Source organism: Dromaius novaehollandiae, chromosome W (assembly GCF_036370855.1).
Source record: "Dromaius novaehollandiae isolate bDroNov1 chromosome W, bDroNov1.hap1, whole genome shotgun sequence".
Taxonomy (NCBI): Eukaryota; Metazoa; Chordata; class Aves; order Casuariiformes; family Dromaiidae; genus Dromaius; species Dromaius novaehollandiae.
Genome location: NC_088130.1, coordinates 37,286,534 through 37,298,702, shown reverse-complemented (window position 1 = coordinate 37,298,702; position 12,169 = coordinate 37,286,534).

Below are 12,169 nucleotides of genomic sequence, written 5' to 3'. Positions count from 1 at the left end.
AATAAGCTACTGTTAATAGGAAGATGCAGACTCATTTCCTATCTCATTAGAGACTATACTGACTTAATAGCTTATTTGGAGGGAGGGGCAATGTTTACCCCTCCTTTGGAAGTTGTTCCATTGTACAGAAAAGGATGATCTAGAGGTAGTATAAAAGTAAATATGGCTTGCTGTCTGGTGGTTAAAGTGTTCATATCAAAGGAAGAATCCTAAAAAGAGAAAGCTTACTCCAGGGCAGTTTCTGTATTTCATGCAGTGAACGGAAGACATAGAATGTACTTGAAAAGTTCTTCTGGCAGAGTTGTTCTTGATTACCCTTTGTTATGTTTGGTCCTCAATCCATCCATAAAACAGAGAGGAATACAATTTCCCTTCTTCATGCCTGTTACGAAAATACCTCTGTGAAATACTGTCACGTTATGGCGTGGGACGTTGACAGAAGATGCCGTTTAATGGGTGTATGGGACTATGCAGTGCAGCACTGAGGGATGGCTTTCAAAAGTGTTATCTATAGAGGGGCCTACAGAGCTTTATTTTGATGCAGTCTATCTGGAATGGCTGTTGAATTGTTAGTGCTGTAGTAGAGGAGAAAACTTCAGAGTAGACTTATTTGGGATTTAGATTTTGTAATGAGAGGAGTATCGTCAATAATGTAAAAGAACATGAAGTTTGTGAAAAGGATTTATAAATTTGAAGGAATCAGAAGCTAGAAGCACTTTTCCCCTTGTCAAATTCGTCTTCTTGCAGAATAGTTTTAGTAATGAGAAAGAATGTGCACAATTAAGAGCAGTATTTCTGAAAACACTGATCATTCTCTTTTCAGAAGATGCAAAGGTATGTAACAATTCTTCAAAATGAAGCTTTCTGTTTGCAATTTTTAAGTTTGATGTATTTTTTTCTAAAGATTTGCTAAATAATGATCTACAGTAATTTGAGTTTTGAGGCTAATTTCCTATTAAAAACAGAATGCAAGTTGTATATTAATCACATTAAACTGAATGTCTCCAAGTCATGGTTTGAGAAAATAATTGTTAGTGCTGTTCAATTGAGAGTAACAAACAGTTAAACACATACTTAAATTACTCTTTCCTGGAAAACACCACCACTTAGGGACAAGCTTACGGTTGCAGTCAGCAATATGTAAGCATGTGCTTGAAATATCTAATTTAGTAGATGATGAAGGACAGTCAAACAGGGGCTGGAGCTAGAATACTAAATTTAGTTTAGAAGGGACGTGGTGATGTTCTGCACTGGGTTTGACTGTGATGCCTTGCGTCTGTGTAGCAGACTGCATTTTTGGCTCTTGCCCTTGGCATGCTTCCTATGGTTGAAAATCTCCACTAGCTTAAAAAACATCTTAGCTGGTATTAAGGTTAGATTAGTCTATAACTGAATTTCCTAAGCTTCTTCTAGACAAGAAAATTGTCAATATTCACCTTAACCCAGGCCTTGAGTGTTTTTTTTTTTTTTTTTGGGGGGGGGGGTAGGGAGGACTGAGGTGATGGTGTGCTTTTTCCATTCTGTATGGGTGTGTATATGCACTTGAAGTTTTGAGACGAATATTACAAATATGGTTTGAGGAGTAAGTGCAAACTCTTTCAAACCTGTCTGAAGTTGGTCAACTTTAATAGTGATGGTAGTACTGTCTGAGATTTCCCATTCCAGAAAGCAGATCTTCTGCACAACTCTACATGGATGGTCTCTACATGCATACCAAATCTAACACCTTAATGGTTTCTTGGATGGCCGAGCACGTGAAGCTTAACATAAAAGGAATGTGTCATGGGTCTGCCTTGTGCTTGCTACAAGGGCAGATGCTCAGAATGACCGTGCTGCCCATCCTCAGTAAGTGCGATGCTTCCATCTGGGATTAAAAACACTATGGATGCATTATACAGCAACAGCGCATTTGTGTAGTGGAGAACTTCTGGATTTGTGGCAGCCTTGTCAGAATGCATGCATGCACTGTAGCATCTTACCTGATAGGACAGCCCAAAATGCAGGGGTCCCGGGCAAATAAAGGAGAGGCTCAAACTCCACTCAAGGAAAAAAATACATATATATGTTAAGTAAAACATGGCTTAATAAGCTCAGGTGCAGTACTGAACTAGGCCCTTGAGTAAAGGTTATTCCTGATGTAAAAAGATCTCTGTAACTCTCAGCCTGCAGCTGTTGCTTCCTTTTCTCCCAAAGGTGTTTCCTCCCTCTTGCCTCCTTGTTACTTCATCTGCAGGCTGCTGCCAACTCTGCTTTGCCTCCTTGTCCTGCCAAAAGGGTTGGCACTATGATTAAGCTAGTAAGTCTGTCTGAACCAATCTCAGTCTATTCAGAGCCATTCAGTATTTCAACAAGGCACTCCCTATCCTGAAACCATGCTGCAAAGACACCTGAGCTGGCCCGGCACAAAGCAAACACTGGTTCAACAGAGGTTGTTAGCTTCGACTCCATGCTTTGCCTTACCTTTATTTTATCCTTGTATAGACTCCTTATTAACCTTCCTAACAGAGTACATGCCATAGCTCCATTCCTTGCCTTCATTCCTTGCTCAGAGTCAGAGTTTTGTGTAAAAAAGTATAAAGACATTTTCAGTGGAAAATGTGGGATAATTGCAGTTCCTCAGCACCTGTGGTTTTTTTGAAAATTTGCTAGAAGGTCTTTGGCAAGGATGTGAGAAACAGCAATGCTGTGAAATCCACATGAGCTAAGAGAGTGATTAAGCTTCAAAGTAAAGGGGCCCACAGACCCCACTGGAGGCCCAGGAGTCGAAACAAGTTGTGCAGCTTTTCTGATAACATTTGCTCCCTATGCTGCCTGAGAAAGCAAGGCTTGGCTTCGTAGTTGTTTCAAACTCATTGTAAGAGCTGGGCCCCATCATTCTGTCATTAATACTGCTTTTGCATCCTCTCTTTCTGTGTTCAGCATCTTCTCTTGCTAGCAGTCTGATTGTTGGGACAATCTTGTAATAGGTGTGGCTACACAAACTCCCTGTTTTTTTGTTTGTGTTTTTGACGCAAGCTTCTGGGTCTTTCCAAGCATCCAGTAAGAAGAAATATTTTTAACCTATTTGGACTGGAGTCTGCAAAGCCTGTTTTGTAAATTTATGTTTAAATGGCTATATGACAGGTATTTTTCCTCTTACCTTTCTTTCATTTATCAAAAGACACTAGCATGCTTCTTAGTGTTGTGTATCAAAATATACAGAAATTGGAAAGTTTATTCTGTGTTTTTTATCTCCAGAAATATTATCCGTATGCTTTTTGGTAAGCAAGGATTGTAGGAGAGGTAATATCTTTTATTAGACTAATTTATAGTCTGGAAGAAGAACAGATGATCTTTCAGCACACAAACCCTTCCTTAGTTGAGTTTCACATCTTTAGTAGGGCAGTAATTTTAGAAAGCAAGCTACCCTAAGGCAAGCTGAGTTCTGTTTTAGACCATCTATTTTACTTCAGCTTTCTGAGTTAAACTAATAAGCACACCCAGCTTGCTTTTATTAGCAAGATACGCATTTCAGTTGTAAGTTGTGTATCTCTGTAATAATAGTGATGGATATCTTACTAAAAGCCAAAGTAGTTGTGCTACTCTGTTTATTTCTGGTCCCTTAAGCAAGGCGGAAGAGATGTATCTCAGCTATGTTGGTCAGTGCTATTAAAAAGTGAAGACACAGACACTGAGTGTCCATTGTCAGCTCAGCACCTCTGCAGAGAGGGTTTACAAAGTGTCCAGAAATACAGTGTTCAGCCCTATAAGGAAACCTTTTCACCCACACTGAAACACACTGAAAGAATGGCAGGGGAGGAAGATGTGGGTGTGGCAGGATTAAGTGACTTTGTACTGGAACTTGTGAGGTGTTGAAATATACAGGGAGAAGAAGGCACTCCAAAAATGTAGCAGCATAGGTTGGTCTAGTGAAGTAGCAGAAGGGCCGTTTTATGGATTTTCAGTAACTTCCATTGTTAATGGGTAAAGTGGTCATAGCAAAGTGCTTAGGAGCTGGGAAAGAGTAAAAAGGAAATGAGAGAGTGAGCTATTAGCAGAAATGCTTCACAGATGGGCATGAAATATGTCTCATAATCATCTCCTTGGTGCATCATGTGTTATGCAGAGTGGGCCAAGTTTGAATAAGAGAAAGGATTTAGACATTTCAAGTGAGGCTTGGTCAGAACTTAGGCACTGTGGCTAAAACTGTAATCTTAGAAAAATCCCTGTTCAATTCCTACTTATCCTTTGAGGTACTAAGTTTCAGAGGTACCTCAAGTGTTTAGGTGAAAGGTTTGCATAGCTCATCTTTGCAAGGGTTGAGCAGCTTGGTTTTCCTCTCACTAGCTGATCCAGGTCCAGAAACTAGGCATTTCTTTGCTATCCATCCGAAGTGACATACTCTGAAAATACTTTATGTATGCCTACAGAATTATGCTATGATGACGTTCTCTGTTAAAATGTGTTATACTCCAAGACCGTTTATGTATTTGACATCAAACAGTCGTTAGAGCTTGGACTGGATCCATCTGAGTGCTTTAAGCCGATAATCATGATCTTTCATTTTGGCCAGAGAAATCTCGAACTTTTTCCTGCACACTGGAAGCAGCCTTAACAGGAGGTAAAGAGAGCGCAAAAAGCCTATTCGTTAAGAGACCTATGTAAAAAGTATGGCTTTGAACCCTGAACTCCAACATCCTTAGGAAGTGCTCTAGCCATATACTAGGTACTTATTAAGGTAATATAATCCTGCCATTTGAGACTCAAGTGCTGGTCCAAAAGTCAGAGTCAGGCCTAGCCTCACATAAAACACGTCTGTTTGCACGCAGTGGACGTACCTGGTCATACGACAGATATGTCTGTGGGCACAGGAGTGTCAAATTTATTAAGGATAGTTTGCAGAGTAAGGCTGCTCCTCTTCTCCGCACCACCACCTCAGCTGCTCATAGCAGCTGGCTGGCAGTTGTCAGCCACTTTGTCATGCTGAGCTCTACGGAGGCAGCCCAGGGCAGTATGCTGTGTAGTTATGGGATTCAGGCATTACAGTGGAGTGACATACAGTAGTGTCCAAAAAAGTGCCTCTCACATGCTGCATGTGGAACTTTGTATGTCTGCAGGCTGTTACAGCTGACAGTACTGCTTCTTGGTTCTTCTCATGTAATCATTTTTTAAAAAAAGAGGAGTGGCCTTTATAGTTTTACTTTAATTTTAATAAAGGCCACCTAAAAGCAGGAGTGGGTCTAGGCACATGAGAATAGTAAAATTCTACTAAGTGTATCTTGTACAGGGAAAACACCATTTTCCCCTGTTATGCGACACAGTGTATGTGCTACTCATCTTTTACATGCCAGAAATACACACCAGGATTTTTTCTGTCTGAAGTTTTTGTGTATCCTGGTTGTGGATTCCAAGTAAATAGATTAATTTTATTGCCACCCCAACTCAGGCAGCTATACAGCAATGGGTTAAGACCATGTTCTCAATGAATTTTGTGGGCTGCTACAGATAGGTGTACATTCAGTCTAACATTCTTTATGGATCTCATTTTCAGGTGCTCAGTTCTCCATACATATTGTATCTGGATAGAACGCAAGTGTCTGGAATCAATTTTGGAGCTAGGCATTTAAGTAAAACATTGTAATAGGCAGTTAGAACCTCTGATTTTCCAGGAGCTACCACTTTTGGCAAAGGCATCCTTCATTTTACTATATTATGAGTTTCATGCTTATCTGACCGCAGTGACTCATGCTTTTTCAAATCCATGCTGGGCCAAGTATGAAAGTGAGTGATGATGTGAGGATAAGTTATTTTTTTAACCTGAAGAATACCCTCATTAAATGAACAGCATTTTGATGGACACCCAAGATGATTTGGGCAATACTGATCTAACTAGTAGTGTTACTTTTTCCTCTTTCTTTCCCTTTCTCCGTGTGATGATGTTATGGTTATTAAGTGATGGAAGAAATGCTTTAGGCTTTCCTCTCATACCCTTACTCAAAGAGTAAGCATTTCTTCCAGGTGTAGTCCTATACATTTCATTGAAATCACTGACACAGTAAGATACAGGACATCAAAATTACAAAGAAGTGAAATATTAGATGACAAAACTTGTAATAATATTCATATGTTCAGCTCAATATAAGTGAGGCATTTTAAGACTCTTTTTTGCTGAAGTTTTCATGAAGTCATTCTTAATGGGGGTAACCTACTTTGTCAGGTAAATTGTTAACACATATGGGTAGAAGTATTTGGCACCAATTAATCTTGCACCCTGTAAAGATCCCAAAAGAAGAATCCTTTTCAGCAGAATGGCAAAATTGTTTTGAAAAAAAATAAATAGCTGAGCAAGTTTGCAGATGATGCTGTGCTGAGACTGATAATTGTTTTTTTTGCTGGCCTACTGGGGATGCTTAAAATCTTCACACTGAAGATAGGTACTAACGTATTTCCTGTTTGAAACTCTTTACGAGGACCATTATGGTTAGCATAGTGTTATGTTATATTTCTGACACCTGTGTGGCCAAATCTGAGTAACAGATTTGCTACATACTGCCTTTTTACCCAACATAGGCAAGTGTTGAAACTGGTCATGGAGGAGGGAAAACATATATTAAGTTTTAATGACCCATGCCCATTCCTGAAAACTTGACCAAGTTATACCAAACTCTGTGTTCTGGGAAGGGATGCATAGACCCATTCCTTGTATTCATTGTGATTAGTGCACAGAACAGTACCAAAAGATACAGTTCTAATGCTTTACTGATGTAGGTGTTGATCTGTCTTTCAACACCACCTTAGAAATTTTTGCAACTTCTCTGCTTAAACTAATTAGTCAAGAAATAAGCTTGCTAGTGTACAACACAGAGTTGTCGGAGTGGTTTTTACCTTTGAAACTGCTATTAATATTTTTTTGGAAAAAGATTCACGCAAAAATACAGCAGAGTGTAAATAACTTTAAGTGGGGACTTATTGAGGGGACATTAAGGGCCTTAGTAAGTGCTATAGGGCAGGAAGTTTAATGTTGAGGAGCTGAATTATGGAAAACATGATCAGTCTTGTTGTCACATATTTTCATTCATTAGGGGCAAATATCTCTCAGACCTTGATGCTGAAGCTCCACCCCAGGGTTTGTCAGTGAGCCTTCTGTGGCTTAAGTAAAGTGGTTTAACAAATTAGTGATTCCAGCAACTCCACCAGTGATTCTCAAGAAGAATTACAATGGGAGCAAGTCCCATTTTTGCACTGAGGAAACAGAGCAATGCCACAGATCCCAAATCATCCAAGAGGTCAGTGTTAGAGAGGGAACAGAATTCCCCTCTTCCAAAGGCCTGCTCAGTGCTCTCTTTATTGTACCAGTGGTTCAAAATCTGTGTGGATTAGGAATAAAAAAAGCTAGCTAAGGAATAATTTAGCTGCTATGCCAGTGAGTCCATCTTCTATCTTGTACCATTGGAAGTGACAAGTTTAGGATCCATTATCATTTTTGTTTTTTCATCTTTTTCTTCTTTTCGATAAGGAGTGAAACCCCCTCAGATTTCTACTGTTAATTCAAGAAGTAATTTAAAGTGTTAGGCAGCTGAGCAGAAAATCCGAGCTGTCCAAAGTAATGTCACCATAGAAAAGTAAACAAACTTAATTACTGTAACATGCATTTCAGTAGTTGAAAATAATGTCCTTCCTAGCAAACAGTGTATTTTATTATGAAACTAACTCTGAGTGATAAAACACTTAAGAAATGTTCTTTGGAAAGGTTGCTGAGGAACAAAAAGTTCTAGTGCCAGAGCTCTGGCTTGTATAAGCTGGCAAAGTTTATCTATGTAATGTGCATCAGTTGCAGTGCTGTTGCTTAGTATTCACTGCAGCTGTTTCGTTTCAACGCCTGTAGTAGTTCTCTCTGGAAATCAAGCCTACTTAGCAATTTTTGCTTACTGAGTCTGAGGAAGTTCTGGAGATTTTCTAATCTGCCAATGCAGTTTTTTAATATAGATAATGTATGTTTGTTCTCTTTTAATCAGGTAGATTTCTCATGTATGTGGTAATACACTCACTGAGAGTAGGATCTTTTATAGGTACTTGAGTGAAACAATTAAATAACAGAACAGCTATGTTTGCTGGTATCGCGAGTAATGGGAAAGACAGCAACTGTCCGTAAGGAGAAAAAGAACTGCTCACAGATCATCTGGTAATAGTGAGGTGCTGGTGGAATAAAGGAGAGCAGCTAAAACAGGAGATTAATGATTGTAGATCCCAATGTCAGCACTTACACCAAAAACATCTGAAAGTGCATAGTGATGTAAAATGGTGGTTATCTCAGTCATGATGATTAGTATTATTAGTTTAATTGCTTAGTTTAAATTAGTATTAGTAATTTGAATGAGTACCTAGAGGATAGCTGAACAAGAAGGAAAATAATGAGGATATTGTGGAAATTTGGGGTATTGGAAGGGTTTTTATGACAGTTCAGGTGAGGTATGTTGAATGTTAGTATTTGTCTATGATGGGCACTTACGCTGCTACTTTGCTGATCCCACTGGTGCAGCATATAACTATTAACAGGTTTTATTTCAGATGTTTATGAATTGCAACTGGCACCTGAATTACATGAGTGGCTTATTTCTGCATGTCTGCTTGCCACAAGAAAAGACAGTATTTATAACTGATTTTGAACAACGCATAAAGTGAGCGTGTGACTCATTAGCTGTTTTTTAGTGCCATCTGCTGGCTGATTGCAGATATTTCAGAAAGAGCATTTGAAAACGTTTCCTATTTTGTGCCAGTATTCATATAACTTCAAAAAGAAAGTAGAAAATCAGCAGCTGTATGAAGAATGTTGTGTGTATTTAGGACAAGAAAGGTAAATATTCTGGGATAAAGAGTTACATATGACAGGACACAGCCTAAAAGTCCAGTTGACCTCGGTAGTTACCAAATGCAAACTGCACTGCGGAATTGGGTATTCAGTCCTTGTGTGTTTTTTTTATTTTGGGGCCTAGAGGTATAAGTGAGTTAAGTCTCTAGAGTAGCAATATAAAGACTAAAGGAAAGTTTCAGAGTGAAAGAAGATACTTGAGATACGCTAGTTGTTTTTTTTGCATACCTGAGCTATAAAATTACTTTGAATTAGTTCTTGCTTCTAGGAGGGTATATATAGTTTAGTATTCCTCAAACCCAGCCTGCATTTCTACTTGAATATATTTGATTGCTATCCAATCTACACTTGAGTGCTAATAATAAGTGTAATGCATTTTCCCATTGATACGTTTGTGTGTGTTACTTGCTTGTCACTTAGTTTCCTGTATACGTTTATCAGAAATGTAAGTTTTGATGTATATAAAGGGTTCACCTTGAGATTTCCGTTTCACCCTTCATAGGCAGAAAGGAGTGCCACTTTCATTTTGCAGCTTGTTAAAAGCAGTCAGTAACATAGTCTGCCTTACTTATCCAATGTGTGGCTAAAAAAAGCTTCCTCAGAAAAAGGATTCAATAGGCACCCTCATCATCTGTACGTATATTTAGACAGGGAAAGGAAAAGATGTTCCTCTGAATGCCACCTCAGAGAAAGTTACAGGAATCCCTATATCTAAATCCACTTCTACAGACACAAAATTTCAGATGAAGAGTTGGCTTAAAGACCTCATCCCCAATCTAACAACAGATAAGCGTCTTCACAATAGAAAGAAAAAAAAGGGAAGATTGTTTTGAAGATGACACAAATTATACTTTAAATATACCTATATATTTTCCATGGTTTTCTTTTTAGTTCTCTATACCTGTTCCTAAACACATAAATGTATGTGTGTTTCTATGTTTGGATTGTATGAACTAAATAAAAACCTCAGTGTAACATTTGTCTGCTGTTTAGAGGTGAGCGCAGGGTAGCTGGCAAACAAAAAGGCGTTCCAGTCTTCCAGATGTGGTGCTCCCGCAGCTTAGAACGCTTGGCCATTCTCTTGGCCCCAAACAGCCGCGCACGGCTGTAAAAGTACAGAAGAAAACACAAGTGGGCTTCCCTACTAAGCTGCTGTCCCTGTTTTGGACCTATGGCTGTGTTCTTATAAGGAGTACTCATGCTAGTATCACTCTTAGGCACCTCTTATAGCTACCCCACAGTTAATGTCAACACTACATTAATTCTACATCTTTCTGCAGCTCTGTGATGTTGTAATGTCCAAGCATTTTTCACAGCTCTGCATATGTTTTGTTAAACCATTTGGTCTTTGGACAGGCTTAGCTACGGGTAGAGTTTTCCATTGTGTCCAGATGAGAGGTCCAGGGCCTAGTAGGGTGCTGCCTCTCAGTTATGTCAATTCTTCTCTAATATGAGTGAGCACTTAAAGTACAGCTTTTGATGTGTTCCCAAGTAAATTTCCTGTTTGCTTTGAGTAAGGCTTCTTTTTTCTAAGGCTTTTGTGGCCTGAAAAACTATGAACATTTTTGTCAAATGTCTGTAAGGAAGAATGAGCTATCTAACAGCCAAGTCAGACAAGTTCTGGATTTATATGCTTTTTATATGCATTTCCAGCAGGACTAACACAAAACATGCAGTTCAGCGACCTGAATTTATGTAAGAGTTTCATCTTCTTAGATTAGACTCTAGAAGCTCATGCTCTTGGAGACGGAGGTGTAGAGATAAATCTCTGGATGTTGTGCTAGTTCCAGCTGTGCTGTTCTGCAGTAGGTGCCAGGTGTACACGAAGTCAATGCTTTACTCCTACTAGTAGATTTCACTACTACTGTTAGGCAGTGGTTGTTTCTCTCTATTTTATGTCTCATCCTAGAGTTTACAGATGTTACATAGATCGTAAGACATATCCTACCATAAGATTTATTCTACAGGAGAATGCTTTTTTAGATGGGGTATTACTGGTTTCAAAGCTTCTCATGTACAATAATTCAGAGCAATATTTACCTTGATTATTATAAACTTTTGATTTGCTTGGCATGACATCTTTCACGCAAACTTACAGAAGCTTTTGAGCTCAATTAACTTTTAGTTTGCTCTATTATGGAGAAGGCAGAGTAAACAAACAACTGTTGGGGTCCTAAGTTAGATAATTGGTTTCAGGTTTGCTGTAAATACTTGAATGCTGCCAGGTTTACATTAAATATATATTTGATGATCTTGCATCAATAGATATACAACTCTGGTAGCAGTTGCAGCCATCAGTAGTAAAGCACAATAGCGTTGGAGACCAATTGTCTTGATCAGAAAAGAGCATTAGTTGTGCCATCAGCTGTGCATCTGGAATGTGGGAGGAAGGCATGTGAATCTGCATTATCTGGAACGAAACAGAGTAATTCAAGGAAGCCTTGCTTATCACACTGAGTTTCGTGTCTTCTTCTGTGACATGACTCTTGTCATGTCCACTGTTCCTGCTGTAAACTTGCTTTGGCTTGTGGTATTATTTTGGGCTGACCTTCTCTCCCATCACCGATACTGAGATTATTATCTGCCAGGTTTTCCTTTACATCACCTCTGGAAAGATTATTACCTTTATTTCTGCCATTGACCCTTGTTTGCACTGTTTGATATTTTCAGCCTCATTTACTGCACTTTCTTTTTGTCTTCTAGACTGTCATTCATTTCTCTTCAGTCTATACTGGCAAAAAAAGTCATCTGCTACATCTGCCACTGTTATTAAATCAAACTCTTTCAAAATACACACCCTGGTGTTCTTTAATCGTTTATCATCAGAGCCATGAAACTTTTTGAAACAGGCCTCTTCTTGATATTTTTTTAAACATATTCCTTCCTTTAACATAGTGCTACCAGAAAATACACTCTCTGCTACCATGAATTTCCTCTTACATCATGTCATTCTAGTCATAATAAGTGAAGAGGGTGTCCGCGTCTCTCTGAACGTTGTGAACGTGGCTGGTTTTAGAGCCTTCTGTCCCTGTGAGTTTTGCAGAAAAGTCAGTGTCTTGTGAACTCCATCAGCACGCACATCTTCAAGGCGGTCGGCTCAGCTGGGCAGGTGAAATTGGTGGCAGGCACATGTGGGACCGTTGCCAGGATTGCCCCTGCCAGAATGATCTCGTATGACTCTGCCTTCCTCCATGAGGCAGTTGGTGAGTCAGCTTTGCACCTGAGGAACTAATTGTATAGGGCATTGAGGATGTTGTTTACCCTTATGAAAAATCTCTACCTGATGGAATTGCCCGCTGGAACCCTTTTGTGCTCCTGTTA